This window comes from Lissotriton vulgaris, chromosome 4_1, assembly GCF_964263255.1.
Source record: "Lissotriton vulgaris chromosome 4_1, aLisVul1.2, whole genome shotgun sequence".
Classification (NCBI taxonomy): domain Eukaryota; kingdom Metazoa; phylum Chordata; class Amphibia; order Caudata; family Salamandridae; genus Lissotriton; species Lissotriton vulgaris.
Window position 1 is genome coordinate 1,105,706,175 of NC_141691.1, and position 13,242 is coordinate 1,105,719,416.

Sequence of the window (13,242 nt, forward strand, 5' to 3'; positions counted from 1 at the left end):
GATGGGACAGCCTACAGCGGGTAGAACTGCGCCTATCAACGCTTGGCACCTTCGTGACCCAGTTGTTAAGAAAGAACTGTTTGGGGCCGCCGAGCGCTATTTTCAGCACAATCTGTGGATTCGGCCCAGACGTTGTGGGAGGAGGCTTATAACGTTGTCATGCGGGATGAGGCATTGTCTCTCATTGCAGGCAAGAAAAAGAGACGATTGGCTGACATTAACGCAGTTGAGGCTGAGGTGGTTAGCCTGGAGGAGCAAGTCGCCGGTGATGCGACTGCTGAGAATCAGCAACAGCTACGCCTCAAGCAGGATGAATATCATGGGCTGTCTAGGGAGTCGGCTGTGACGCAGCACAACGAGGTCCAGAGTAGGATTTATGAGCACGGCGATAGGGCAGGTAAGCTAATAGCGTGGCTGGAGAGAGGAGAACGCGCTTCCCGCTTGGTCCCCGAGCTGGACGATGGCGGTCCCGAGACCCTAACAGATCCTCAGTTAATTGCGGATTCCGTTGGTCGTTATTTTGAAAATGTCTACGCTTCGTGGGATATTCATACCGGCCCTGAACATTCTGAGATGATTAGGGATATTATTATGCCTGCGTTGTCCGAGGAAGATCGGAAATATATGGATTCCGTCATTACAGACGACGAAATTGGGGGAGCTATTAGGAGTATCAATTCGGGGCAGGCTACAGGTCCCAATGGCATTCCTATCATGCTATATAAATTAAATGCCCATAAAATTGCGCCACATATTAAAGCCATGTTTGTGAAAAGTAAAGAAACTGGCATGCTCCCCTACGATCAACGTATCACCAACATTGTCGTGATTCACAAGTCAGGTAAGCCCCGAGCCTCTCCCTCTTCCTATAGACCCATCTCATTGATCAACGTGGAACCCAAGATCTTGGCCAAAGTACTCGCGATTAGGTTGGTTAAGGTTATATCCACCCTGGTTCACTCGGATCAATCAGGCTTTATGCTGCGTCGCAATACGGCACTAAATCTTCGCCGTTTGCATGGAGTGTTGGGCAGGGCCCGTGATTTGTTTCAACCCGCCGTTTTGGTGTCCCTCGATGCCACCATGGCTTTCGACCGGATTGAATGGTCCTACCTATTTGCTATGTTGGAGAAACTGGGCTTTGGATCTGAGTTTATCGGATGGGTGCGCTTGCTTTATACCGCTCCATTGGCTCGCGTGGTTGTCAATAATTGCCAATCCGGTGATTTTGAATTAAGGAGAGGTACCCGGCAGGGATGTCCTCTCTCGCTCCTACTGTTTGCTTTGGCGCTGGAGCCCTTGGCGGCCTGGGTGAAGATGGGAGAGGATGATGCGTGGACTGCGGTGGTCCCCTGACTGGGAGGACAAGATCTCTCTTTATGCTGATGATGTGCTTCTCTATCTCACTTCACCTAGGTCCTCGCTAGATCTTTTACTCCACAACCTCAGAGTGTTTGGTGAGTTTTCAGGCTTTGCCATTAACTCGGTTAATTCTGTACTGTTGCTGTTATCGGGAGACCCGCCTGTCATACCGCAGAATTGCCCTCTTCAAATAGTCACGAAAGGTTTTGTATATCTGGGAATTTATATTGCCTTGGACACTAAGACTAGATATGTTGAGAACTTGCTGCCGCCGTTGGTTAGACTGCGTGCTGATGTGGAGCGTAGGAGGGCGTTGCCTTTGTCTCTTTTAGGCAGGGCGGTGCTTTTTAAGATGCTGGCCCTCCCTCGATTCCTGTATGTTCTCCAGAACGCTATGGACCCTGAACCTGCCAAATATTTCAAGGAGATAGAGGCTCTTCAGAGACAGCTTCTTTGGGATGGTAGACCCTGTATCGCTTATAATAAACTTACCCTTGCCTGGTATGATGGAGGTATTGGGCTTCCTGACCTGAGGAAATATTATTGGGCCTCTCAATTGGCGGCTATTATTCATGTAGTCTATGGCCTACCCGGTGACCCCGGATATGCTATGGATCGTAGCCAGTCCCCCGGAGGAGATTTCCTTCGGGCCTTATATAATCAGCCGGGGCGGTTCTCTTTGGTGGGCCCCACGGCGCATGCAGTCAGGGTTTGGCATGCGGCTAATAGAAACCTGGGATGGGATGGTAGATTGACTCTTGCTACCCCTCTCTTTGGCTCCGTCAAGTTGGGCAACTTGTGGACGACCAAGGGCTTTAATAAGTGGGGAGTTGATTGGAATTAGTCAGATAAAGGGGGGAAAGGGGAGATCCTGACTTTTGAGGCACTCCAACAGAGTCACCACCTCCACGATAATGAGCGCGTTTGCTATCTCCAAATCAGACATGCCCTCCTCTCGCAAGTGTTGCCGGGAGACACCCTCCCCGAGGCCTCCCCCCTTGAGGATCGTGTGCTTGATGGGCATATCCCTGAAAAGACCATCTCATTGATTTATCGAAAACTGATCAACCATATGGAAGACCCATTGAAGTCCATTAGAGAGGCGTGGGTGGCCGACGGATTAGAGTTAGATGATGAGGATTGGGTTGAGGCTGTGTCCTCCCCCAAGGTTGTAGCTATTCAGATGAGGTTGCGTCTGGTACAATTGAAGATTCTGCATAGGTCTTATGTTACTGGTCCGAGTCTGGTGAGGATGGGTTGGAGTACAAGTGGAGAATGCAAGAGAGGTTGTGGAGAGCTTGCTACATTTTTACACATACTATGGCACTGTGTTAGAGTACAAAATTATTGGTGCGCCACTCACAATATTCTGCGAGATGTCTTGGGTTGTGAGGTCGGATTAGAGGCGCGCAGATGCCTTTTAAATGTCTGGGAGCCGACAGATCTTAACCAGTACCTGAAACAATGGGTTACTCTGGCTTGTATGATAGCTAAGCGCAATATAGCACAGTTGTGGGGAGCTGCTCAGTCACCTCAGAGCGCCAAGTGGATTCAAGACCTGGACTCGTGTATGTTTAGGGAACGCGCTGTATATATTGAAAGGATTCAGAAAAGGGGGTGGTGATGAACAGAGTGTCTGAATTAAACAGACCACTCTTACCCAGTCCAAAGATCAGGGCTTGATCCATCACCGTTATTTATCTCACTGCCTCATCCCAGCTCAGAACCTGGCTATATGCAAATCAGTCTGTCCCTGGCCCAGTGCATCATGGGAACAGGGCAGACTAAACTACCAAGCCAATTCTTCACCAGAAAGGAGACAAGCTACCGGGGACCGGTTTCTGGCATTTCAGCCGTCTTCGGCCCGGCTTGCTTGAATCCTGATGGAGCAGTGAGAAAGGGACTCATGTCTGAGTATACCCTGCCACACCTATAGTGGCCAAAAACGATTCAGAAAAGGGGGTGGTGATGAACAGAGTGTCTGATTTAAGCAGACCACTCTTACCCAGTCCAAAGATCAGGGCTTGATCCATCACCGTTATTTATCTCACTGCCTCATCCCAGCTCAGAACCTGGCTATATGCAAATCAGTCTGTCCCTGGCCCAGTGCATCATGGGAACAGGGCAGACTAAACTACCAAGCCAATTCTTCACCAGAAAGGAGACAAGCTACCGGGGACCGGTTTCTGGCATTTCAGCCGTCTTCGGCCCGGCTTGCTTGAATCCTGATGGAGCAGTGAGAAAGGGACTCATGTCTGAGTATACCCTGCCACACCTATAGTGGCCAAAAACGATTCAGAAAAGGGGGTGGTGATGAACAGAGTGTCTGAATTAAGCAGACCACTCTTACCCAGTCCAAAGATCAGGGCTTGATCCATCACCGTTTTTTAGCTCACTGCCTCATCCCAGCTCAGAACCTGGCTATATGCAAATCAGTCTGTCCCTGGCCCAGTGCATCATGGGAACAGGGCAGACTAAACTACCAAGCCAATTCTTCACCAGAAAGGAGACAAGCTACCGGGGACGGTTTCTGGCATTTCAGCCGTCTTCGGCCCGGCTTGCTTGAATCCTGATGGAGCAGTGAGAGCTTGTTTCCTTCCCAGTATAAGAATTGGCTTGGTAGTTTGGTCTGCCCTGTTCCCATGATGCACTGGGCCAGGGTCAGACTAATTTGCATATAGTCAAGTTCTGAGCTGGGATGGTGCAGTGAGCTAAAAAACGGTGATGGATCAAGCCCTGATCTTTGGACTGGGTAAGAGTGGTCTGCTTAATTCAGACACTCTGTTCATCACCACCCCCTTTTCTGAATCATTTTTGTCCACCATAAGCGTGGAAGGGTATACTCAGATGTGAGTCCCTAGCTCATTGCACCATCAGGATTCAAGCAAGCCGGGCCGAAGACGGCTGAAATGCCAGAAACCGGTCCCCGGTAGCTTGTTTCCTTCCCAGTATAAGAATTGGCTTGGTAGTTTGGTCTGCCCTGTTCCCATGATGCACTGGGCCAGGGTCAGACTAATTTGCATATAGTCAAGTTCTGAGCTGGGATGGTGCAGTGAGCTAAAAAACGGTGATGGATCAAGCCCTGATCTTTGGACTGGGTAAGAGTGGTCTGCTTAATTCAGACACTCTGTTCATCACCACCCCCTTTTCTGAATCATTTTTGTCCACCATAAGCGTGGAAGGGTATACTCAGATGTGAGTCCCTAGCTCATTGCACCATCAGGATTCAAGCAAGCCGGGCCGAAGACGGCTGAAATGCCAGAAACCGGTCCCCGGTAGCTTGTTTCCTTCCCAGTATAAGAATCGGCTTGGTAGTTTGGTCTGCCCTGTTCCCATGATGCACTGGGCCAGGGTCAGACTAATTTGCATATAGTCAAGTTCTGAGCTGGGATGGTGCAGTGAGCTAAAAAACGGTGATGGATCAAGCCCTGATCTTTGGACTGGGTAAGAGTGGTCTGCTTAATTCAGACACTCTGTTCATCACCACCCCCTTTTCTGAATCGTATATATTGCAAGGGGCTGCCCGGAAAAGTGGTTAAAGATTTGGGGGCCGTGGAATGTGCACCGGGGAGATATTTGTGTCCCCCTGGCCAGGCGACTAGATTTGGACACGCTTACTCCCCTTGATTCCAAGTTTCTATCCTGTTTTTGTATCCTGTATGCGAGACCTCCACTACTCCCAGCACAATTGTAATAATGCTGATATATTCCCAATGCAATCGTTATGTTTGTTTGTTTATTTTCAATAAAAAGAAATATAAAAAAAACAAGAAGGCAGGGCAACAATCATCTTGGTCAGGGCTACATGTGTCATAATGAGGAGAGGGAGCAAATGCCAGAAGGCCACACACCCCTTCAAGGAACAGAAGACTACTCCCACTTAACCCTCCTGTATGGCCTCCATGGTAAGGTAAATGTTGATACCCAGGTACCTCTACATGGAGGGGGCCCAGCTAAGATTCCATGGGAAGGTCTCCGGTTGGCCCAACTGGGGTGAGAGCAGAAAGACAATCATTTGCAAGATTCACCTGTGGTCCAGAAAGCTCACCAAACTCGTGCAGCAACTGGAGCACAGGCTGGACATCAGTGGCCACATCAGACATGTATAACAGTAAATATCAAGGAGAACCGGCTCACACTTTTAAAGCTTGAAGTTTACGTGTGGAAAACTATTAGTTTTATATGAAAACCCTCACCCACCAACCTTGTTGGTGGCATGCTCCATCATCGGGTCCCACCCAAGGTGCCGAGTGCACCTCGGGTGTGCTTCGACGCCTGAATTACAGCGGAGCAGGGTTTTTGTGAGTGCAAAGTGGGGCTGTGAAAGTGAAGTTTAAAAACTGTCCATTGGGTTCCTTTTTAAATAAAGGTATCTTTTTAATGGTGGGTCTTCTGGCAGTGTTTAAAATGGAGATAAACGGATCTGTGTAAAGTTTAAATTAGGTCTCTAATATCCTGTAGTAAAAGGTCTACAAGTTTCAGCCAGCCGTGTTGGATCGTTTTGCAGATAATACAGTGGTGAAAGAGGGTGGTGCTTGAGCACAGATGTTATATCCTACTGAGGTATATATATAAACGCTTTGGAGGAGGAACTGGAGGCCACTGTAGTGGATTCACCTAGGTATGGGAAAAACCAGGTGGTCTCCCTTCTCTATGCGGACGACACTGTACTAATGGCCAGAACCAGGGTTGGCGCTCAGAAGGCATTAGTTAAGTACGTACAGTTTATGGAATCAAGGGGTTTAAAAATCAATGCAAAAAAATCCTTTGTCATGATGTGTGGGAAAGGAAGAGCCAACTGCAAGGCCATCAAAATTGATGGCCTCTCAATTGAACACACTAAAAGCTTTTCATACTTGGGGGTGCTAATAGTGCTAATAGATGGCTCTGGTTCGTGGAGTGCAGCCGTTAAAAATAGAACTCTACTGTTCAAACGTTCTATTGCGGCACTAATGGATTTTGCCAAAAAATTAGGGAAAAGACCTCCAGAAATCCTTTTAAATATATATAAGGCCAAATGTAGAAGCATAGCTCTTTATGGGGCAGGAATCTGGGGCTTTCAAAATACAGCACCCATTCAAATAGCAGAAAACTGCTTTTTAAGATACTTGTTAGCACTTCCCCAGGGTACAGCAGTTTTTAATTGCCATTCAGAATTGGGAATGAATTTTATTTCCGATCTCATTAAATTGCAACCAATTTTACTCTGGCAGAGTGTTTGGACTGCTGAAGCGTTGTCCCTCAATAGAGAAATTATCAAAGATGCAATGACTCTGGATAACGCCAAATATATTCCATGGCTTGAGTATGTTAGGAAAACATTTATAGATCTGCAAAGGCCAGAACTTTATAATAACCTTGAATTAGTAAGTGGATTGAGTAGGAAAGAATTAAAAAGGCTGTGTATGGGTCTTTATGAAATGTTAAGGAGTTCGGCTGAATTTACTAAAAAATCTGTTATTCAACACCAGCTGACTTTGGTTTGCTATACTATCCAACCATATTTATCCCTATGCATTAAGGGGTTTGAACATTTCATTTTTACCAGATTTAGGTTTGATTTATTTCATCACCTTGTAACTTTCCCTACAAAAAATAATTGGTCCAGGAAACTGGATACATGCCCTTGTGACAACTTATCACAACAATCCACATTTCATGTAATTTTATTCTGTAAATACTATGAGAAGGAACACAGAACATGGATTAGACAATATTTGAGGCAGGGTTTCTGGCGGCAATGTAGACCAGCCTACTTAAATTTACAGCAACTGGAGAATGGAAAATGTGTTATGATTATGACTGGCTATCTAAAAAGTATCCTGAGGAAATGGAACTCAATGGTTGCTAATTTTACTATATAAATGCTATGGATCGATAATGTACTAGTTTAATACTTTTTTAATATTTTTTAAATTTGGGACCTATTCATTTAATATGAATTTCTGTATGTATATTCATTGCTGCTTTTAGGATTTTTATCTGCTGTTAAAATCGAATAAAGCAAAAATTTTAATTTGAATTATTGACCAAGCTACGTCCCTGATGCTGGGACTAGTAGTACTTGTAAAAATGATGACACTCCAGCTCTTTCTGTACATACTACAGAATTTCCCACTCAAGATCTCAATCCCTGATTCAATGAGGTTGCATTGCTCCTTCCTCTAGAAGGGCCGGCACTCAGGTATAGCCTTTAACAAGTGTTAGGTCGGTTTATGACGGGGCGGCGGACATCCGTTTGCATTACTGGGAGTACCAGTTTCTTGTTGTCAATGACTGGCTGAATGGGGGCTGAAGTGACCAAACGTACCAACTTGAACTAGCCCACCTCGGTCTTGATAGCGTGATGCACTTTCTCTACGGCCGGCCCTTCCCTTCATACACTACAGAAGTTACTAAAATGACATTTGTCAGGCGGGCGGGCAGCCAATAGGTGCGTGCCTTAATCATACACCATAGCTAGAGTGTTTTCGAGGCTGGGACTCAATGGAGTTACCATACTGGGAGACTATTCGAGCCTTTTGCACATGCACTCATTTCAGGGCCTACAAGCGGCCTTCAGGCTATCATAGTCTCAGTTTCACAAATATTTACAGCTCAGGCATGCACTCGCATTGCATCGCTCAGAGCTCACCACCCTACCTGGATTTAGCCCACTAGAGGTGCAGTTGCTCAGTATTTGCCTGGGTCGCGGTGGCATCTCTCCGATTTACCACTTCCGGATCTGTAATACCCCGGAGTCGATCGAGACACTCTGACACAAATTGGAGAAGTGGTTTGGCAGTCTGGAAGATGTTGAATGGCGTGAGGCCTGCATGGCCTCCATGCACAATTGCTATTCCAATGCGCCTGCAACTGATACAACTGCACTATCTGCACACAACTTACCTCACACGCAGCAGTGTCTCTGGCTTGCAGGTATACTCTCTGAACCTCACTGCACCTGCTGCTCCCTCCCAAATGCTGATTTTTTTTCACATGGTATGGCAGTGCCCTCCTGTGGTGTGTAATTGTAAGCTCATAGCTTAAAGCATATCCTGAGTGCTAGATCGATCGTAAGCTGATGCCTAAGTTGGCTCTCCTAGGCCTTATGTAAAAGGACTGAGGTGCCTGAGGGGACTGAATGTTTGAGGCTTGGCCACAATGGTTGCATTGGTTGCAAAGGGGACATTGGGCGCAATCAGAAATGTTAACATCATCAGGCGATATTGGAATGGAGGGCTAGCATGAACTGGTGTGCCAAGCAGTGAGAACGGAATTACATCGCATGGGGCTTCTCCTGTACATTCACCAAGATCTATGCAATTGTATGCTGTCTTATTGTGTGTTTGTTCTCAAAATGCAAATAAACGTGATTATCACAAAAAATCACCAAGCTATGGGGGGGGCCTATTCCGGTCTATCTGTCAAGTGCATTGGACCAGTGGGTTGGGGGTCCCTGACTCAGACGCCGACATAGTCCAAGCCCTTCCCCCAGGATCCGGTATCCAACATCTTAACCGTCCCAAAGGCAGAGGTGGAGGCATTGCTGTCATCTCCAAGGATTCAATGCCATGCCGTTTCCTTGACAGTCCTCTGCTAGACTGAAAACGTCCACTTTACCTTGCAAATTTCCCCTTGCTCCTCTCTTTCCGGATTCCTTATTTACCGTCCCCCTGGTACCATGGGAAAATTTCTTAACTCCCTCCTAGAATGCTCCCTGGCTAGATCTAGCGCTCGGACCAACTTCCTCATTCTAGGGGACCTTAATGTCCATTTTGAAGACAGCAAAGACAACACGGCCTCAGAGCTGATCCAAGACTTGGCAGCCCACCAACTACACCTACAGAATTCCCTCCCCACTCATAACCGTGGGCATTTGCTCGACCCCATATTCTGTAATTTCCAGGACCTTGAGACCAGGCCTCCCATTTCTGTGCCATGGTCCGACCACCTACTTATTCCTTTTAGCTGGCGCATCTACCCCAAACCGCCGCAAACCCAAGCTCCCGGCAGACCATCTCGTCCCTGGGCGAAATTAGACTATGATAAATGGAAACAAGCCCTCGATGATACAGTCCCTACCCTTAGCTCAACCATCGACCTTGCTGATAGGGAATTCTCATCCTGGATTACCAATTCTCTAGACAAAGCTCTCCCAAAAAAAACGCATCGTAAACCAAGGACAAAAGCAACCTCTCCATGGTTCACCCAAGAAATACGCCTTTTAAAGAAAACCTGCAAGAGAGCAGAAAGAGTCTGGAGAAAAGACTTTAATCCCATCAGCAAAAACAACTACAGACTGATGATTCTTAATTATAAAAAAGCTCTTAAAATCGCACAAATCTCCTTTTACAGTGAGAAAATTAGCAAAGCAGCAAGTTCGTCGAGGGAGACGTTTCTCACCTTGAAAAAGCTTCTAAAACCCCCCACCCCCCCAGCTGCGCGCGACCCTTCAATTGAACACTGCAACGAGCTAGCCAACTTCTTCGACTCAAAAATACAAACAATACTCAAATAACTTCTGCCTCTTTCTCCCATAGACCCCTCCCCCCGTCCCTCCTCTCAACATCAGAACAGAGACATTGAGCTTAGCAAGTTCCAACTCATCAACGCGGAAACTCTTGTTTCCATACTACAAGCCCTCAAAAGCGGATCGCCTCATGACCCAGCCCCGGTGAGACATCTGAAGCAGGTTGCCCCGAGCATCCTACCACTCATGACCAACTTACTAAACGCCTCTTTTGAATCTGGAACTGTTCCCACAAGTTGGAAAAAAGCGGTGGTGAAGGCACTCATAAAAAAATCAAACCTTGACCCGGACAACCTGGCTAACTTCAGACCAATATCACTCCTCCCAGGCATTAGTAAACTGGCGGAAAAATACATCAACTCCCAGCTCTCACATTATCTGGAGTCCAACGAGCTGCTAAAAACCTCTCAAACTGGTTTCCGCCCGGGCCAAGGGACAGAAACGGCAATGGTGGCGGTAGTCGAAGAAACCAGGAAAATCATCGATGCAGGAGGATCAGTGGCAGTGATCCTCCTGGACCTCAGCGCAGCATTCGACACCGTCAACCATAGCATCCTTGCCCAACGCCTGGAAAACCTCGCCATTACTGGGACTGACCTCGAATGGCTAAAATCCTTCCTCCACAACCGCTCCTTTCAGGTGGCGGAGGGAGACTGCATCTCTAGGGAAACCCTGATACGTTGCGGAGTGCCCCAGGGCTCTTCATTGAGCCCTACACTCTTCAACGTATACATGGCACCTCTTGAACAAATCGTCGTCCCCTATGGCATTAAACTCCTGGCCTACGCGGACGACACACAGCTGGTCGTCTCCCTCAGCCAGTCAGAACCCCCCACCATTGATCTGTATTCCTGCCTGGAGAATATAGTCAGCTGGATGAGCGACTCCCACTTAAAGCTCAACGGGGAAAAAAACGAGCTAATGGTACTAGGCAACCATTCCCACTTCCGCCCGGAGTCTCTATAGCCTCCCAGTATGGGCCCATCACCAATCCCCAAAACTGATATCAAAAGCTTGGGGATTTGGCTGGATGACAAACTTACTCTCAACACGCAGGCCAAGAAAACTGCAGGAATTTGCTTTGGCCTGCTCCGCTCCATCCGTAAGATTCTCCCACTCCTACCATTCCAGTCAAGGAAATTGGCCATTCAGGGCCTCATTCTGTCTAGACTTGACTACGGCAACGCCTTATATCTTGGTTCCCCAAAAAAAGTCATCTCTAGGCTGCAGGTGGTGCAAAATGCGGCCGCCAGAATTCTCACTGGCATCAAAAAACGCTGCTCTGCCAAACCTGCACTCAAGGAACTCCACTGGCTCCCGGTGGAACAAAGGGTGCAGTTCAAGGCCATGTGCCTAACCCACAAAATCCTGCATGGAAAAGCCCCCCCGGTCCTGAAAGATCTCGTGACTCCTCATACGACAAACAGAACCCTACGCTCAACCAACGCCCACCTGACCAAAATACCTAAGATCAAAAAAACACGTTTTGGAGGTCGACAGTTCTCATTTCAGGCGTCCAAGATGTGGAATACTCTTCCACCAGACCTTCGGGCCCAACCTAATCTCCTATCATTCCGTAAATCCCTGAAGACATGGCTGTTCCCCTGATCTCTTCTCTACCCGCCGGTCCCCTCCTCTGGAGATGATAGTGGATTTCAGATAGCGCTGGGACGCTTTCGGGCAGCCATGCGCTCTATAAATCTCTAAAATAAATAAATAAATAAAAATGTAAACTACTGGAGAACTGGGACATGGTAGAGTAATGCGAGCTTCTCGTTCTTTATCTTGTTATTGTACTTATGCTTTGATTACCCAATAAAATATGTTTATGTAAAAAAAGTGCTATTCCTGGAACAGACTCAAACAGGCCTTCCCTGTGTTGAAAAAAAGAGGTTAAAGGTCTCTTTATCCAACTAAGAACAAGAAAGTATTGATGCACTTCCTAACCTAAGGATGAGAAATTCTCCAATACGATTAGATGGGATAGTGACTTGCTAAATAAATTAAACTAAAGAACTACGTAACAGGCACAAGAAGCTAGTTATTTTCATCCAATCTGTAGAATCTAAGCGGCTTGTTAAAAAACAGATTTAGCCAATTTAAATAATATGGTGAAACTATCAAATGTCTTAAGCACTTCATTAAGGGGCTGCCAGCCCTGATTAAACATTGGAGAATATTAAACCCTTACGAAACAAAGCATGCCACAGGTGGCAACTCGGATAAGAACTTTCCTAGAACAATACACGTGTCCCAAAAAGAAGGCAATAACACCCAGATAACAGAGCCCTGAAGATTCAAGAGCACCCTTTGTTAGAGTGTCTAACTCAGCTACTCCTTGTCTAGGGTTCACAATCCTAGACCTTCAACAGTATAAATGTAACCATGGCAATAACCATATTTGCCACGGCAAATAATCAGCAGCTAAAACACTACTCAAAGGATAGTTTAGAAGCTAGAAACAGAATGTAGACATTTTTGAGTGTTCTTAAGTACTGCATATTTCTCACTGACCACCTGATTACAGGTCAACTTGGTGTGTCCAACAAGAATAAAATTGCTGAGATAATGCACGCCTAATTAAATCTATTATCAGAAGGAAATACTGCAGTACATTTCAAGACTCCACATTCAGTCAATATCTTCCCAATGCTGGAATATCAAGTAGTTTCTTGGACCACATTGATCGTAGAGTATAGTGCAACTGCTTCCATGGTGTAACAACAATTCCGGTAATCCTATGTCACTCTAACAGAAGAAGGGTGGGGTCGTTTGTAGGGCAGTACAGTGGTGACGTAAGTGGCCACTGCTTCTGGGCATGGAAGGTTTTCGTCCAATTCCTCTTTTAACTATCATTCTTTTCTAGTATTCCCTGGTAGCGGCCACTGGACTGTCCTGATGAGATGCATTATGTACAACTGCTGCATAGTTTTACCAGTGCCATGATCTGAAATAGTTCAAACGAACACAGTTTAACTAGGTCATGCACAACTTCATATCAAACATTCTCTAAACCTAGGCTTTGGGGGATGGATTAGACTGAACCCACCCTTAGAAAGTACCCAAACGCCTCATCACTGCTAATAACAATCACTGATCATTCATTATTTTCTCCATCCTTTCTTATTGTTTCTACTACATGTCCTAGTAGTCATCCACATGCCTTCCACTCCCTGAGTGTGGAGCCATCTAGAGACCTCATCACACCACCATACAAATGGAAAGATTAGATTCTCCCATCATCTTCTAGCCAATGACATTTTCTTTCCACGCCTTCATCCTCCGACTCCCTTCAATCCCTAAACCACAGACCAACTCAAAGAAATGAAACCATGGATTGTCCTTTGTTCCTTAATGTTCACCCAGCC

At 46.5% G+C, this 13,242-nt stretch overlaps 1 protein-coding gene across 1 annotated transcript in view; it reads right to left on the minus strand.

Annotated features, from left to right (window-relative positions):
* Positions 1 to 13,242, minus strand: part of GALNT12 (polypeptide N-acetylgalactosaminyltransferase 12) — a 648,514-nt gene that overhangs the window by 258,397 nt on the left and 376,875 nt on the right. The window lies entirely within an intron of this gene.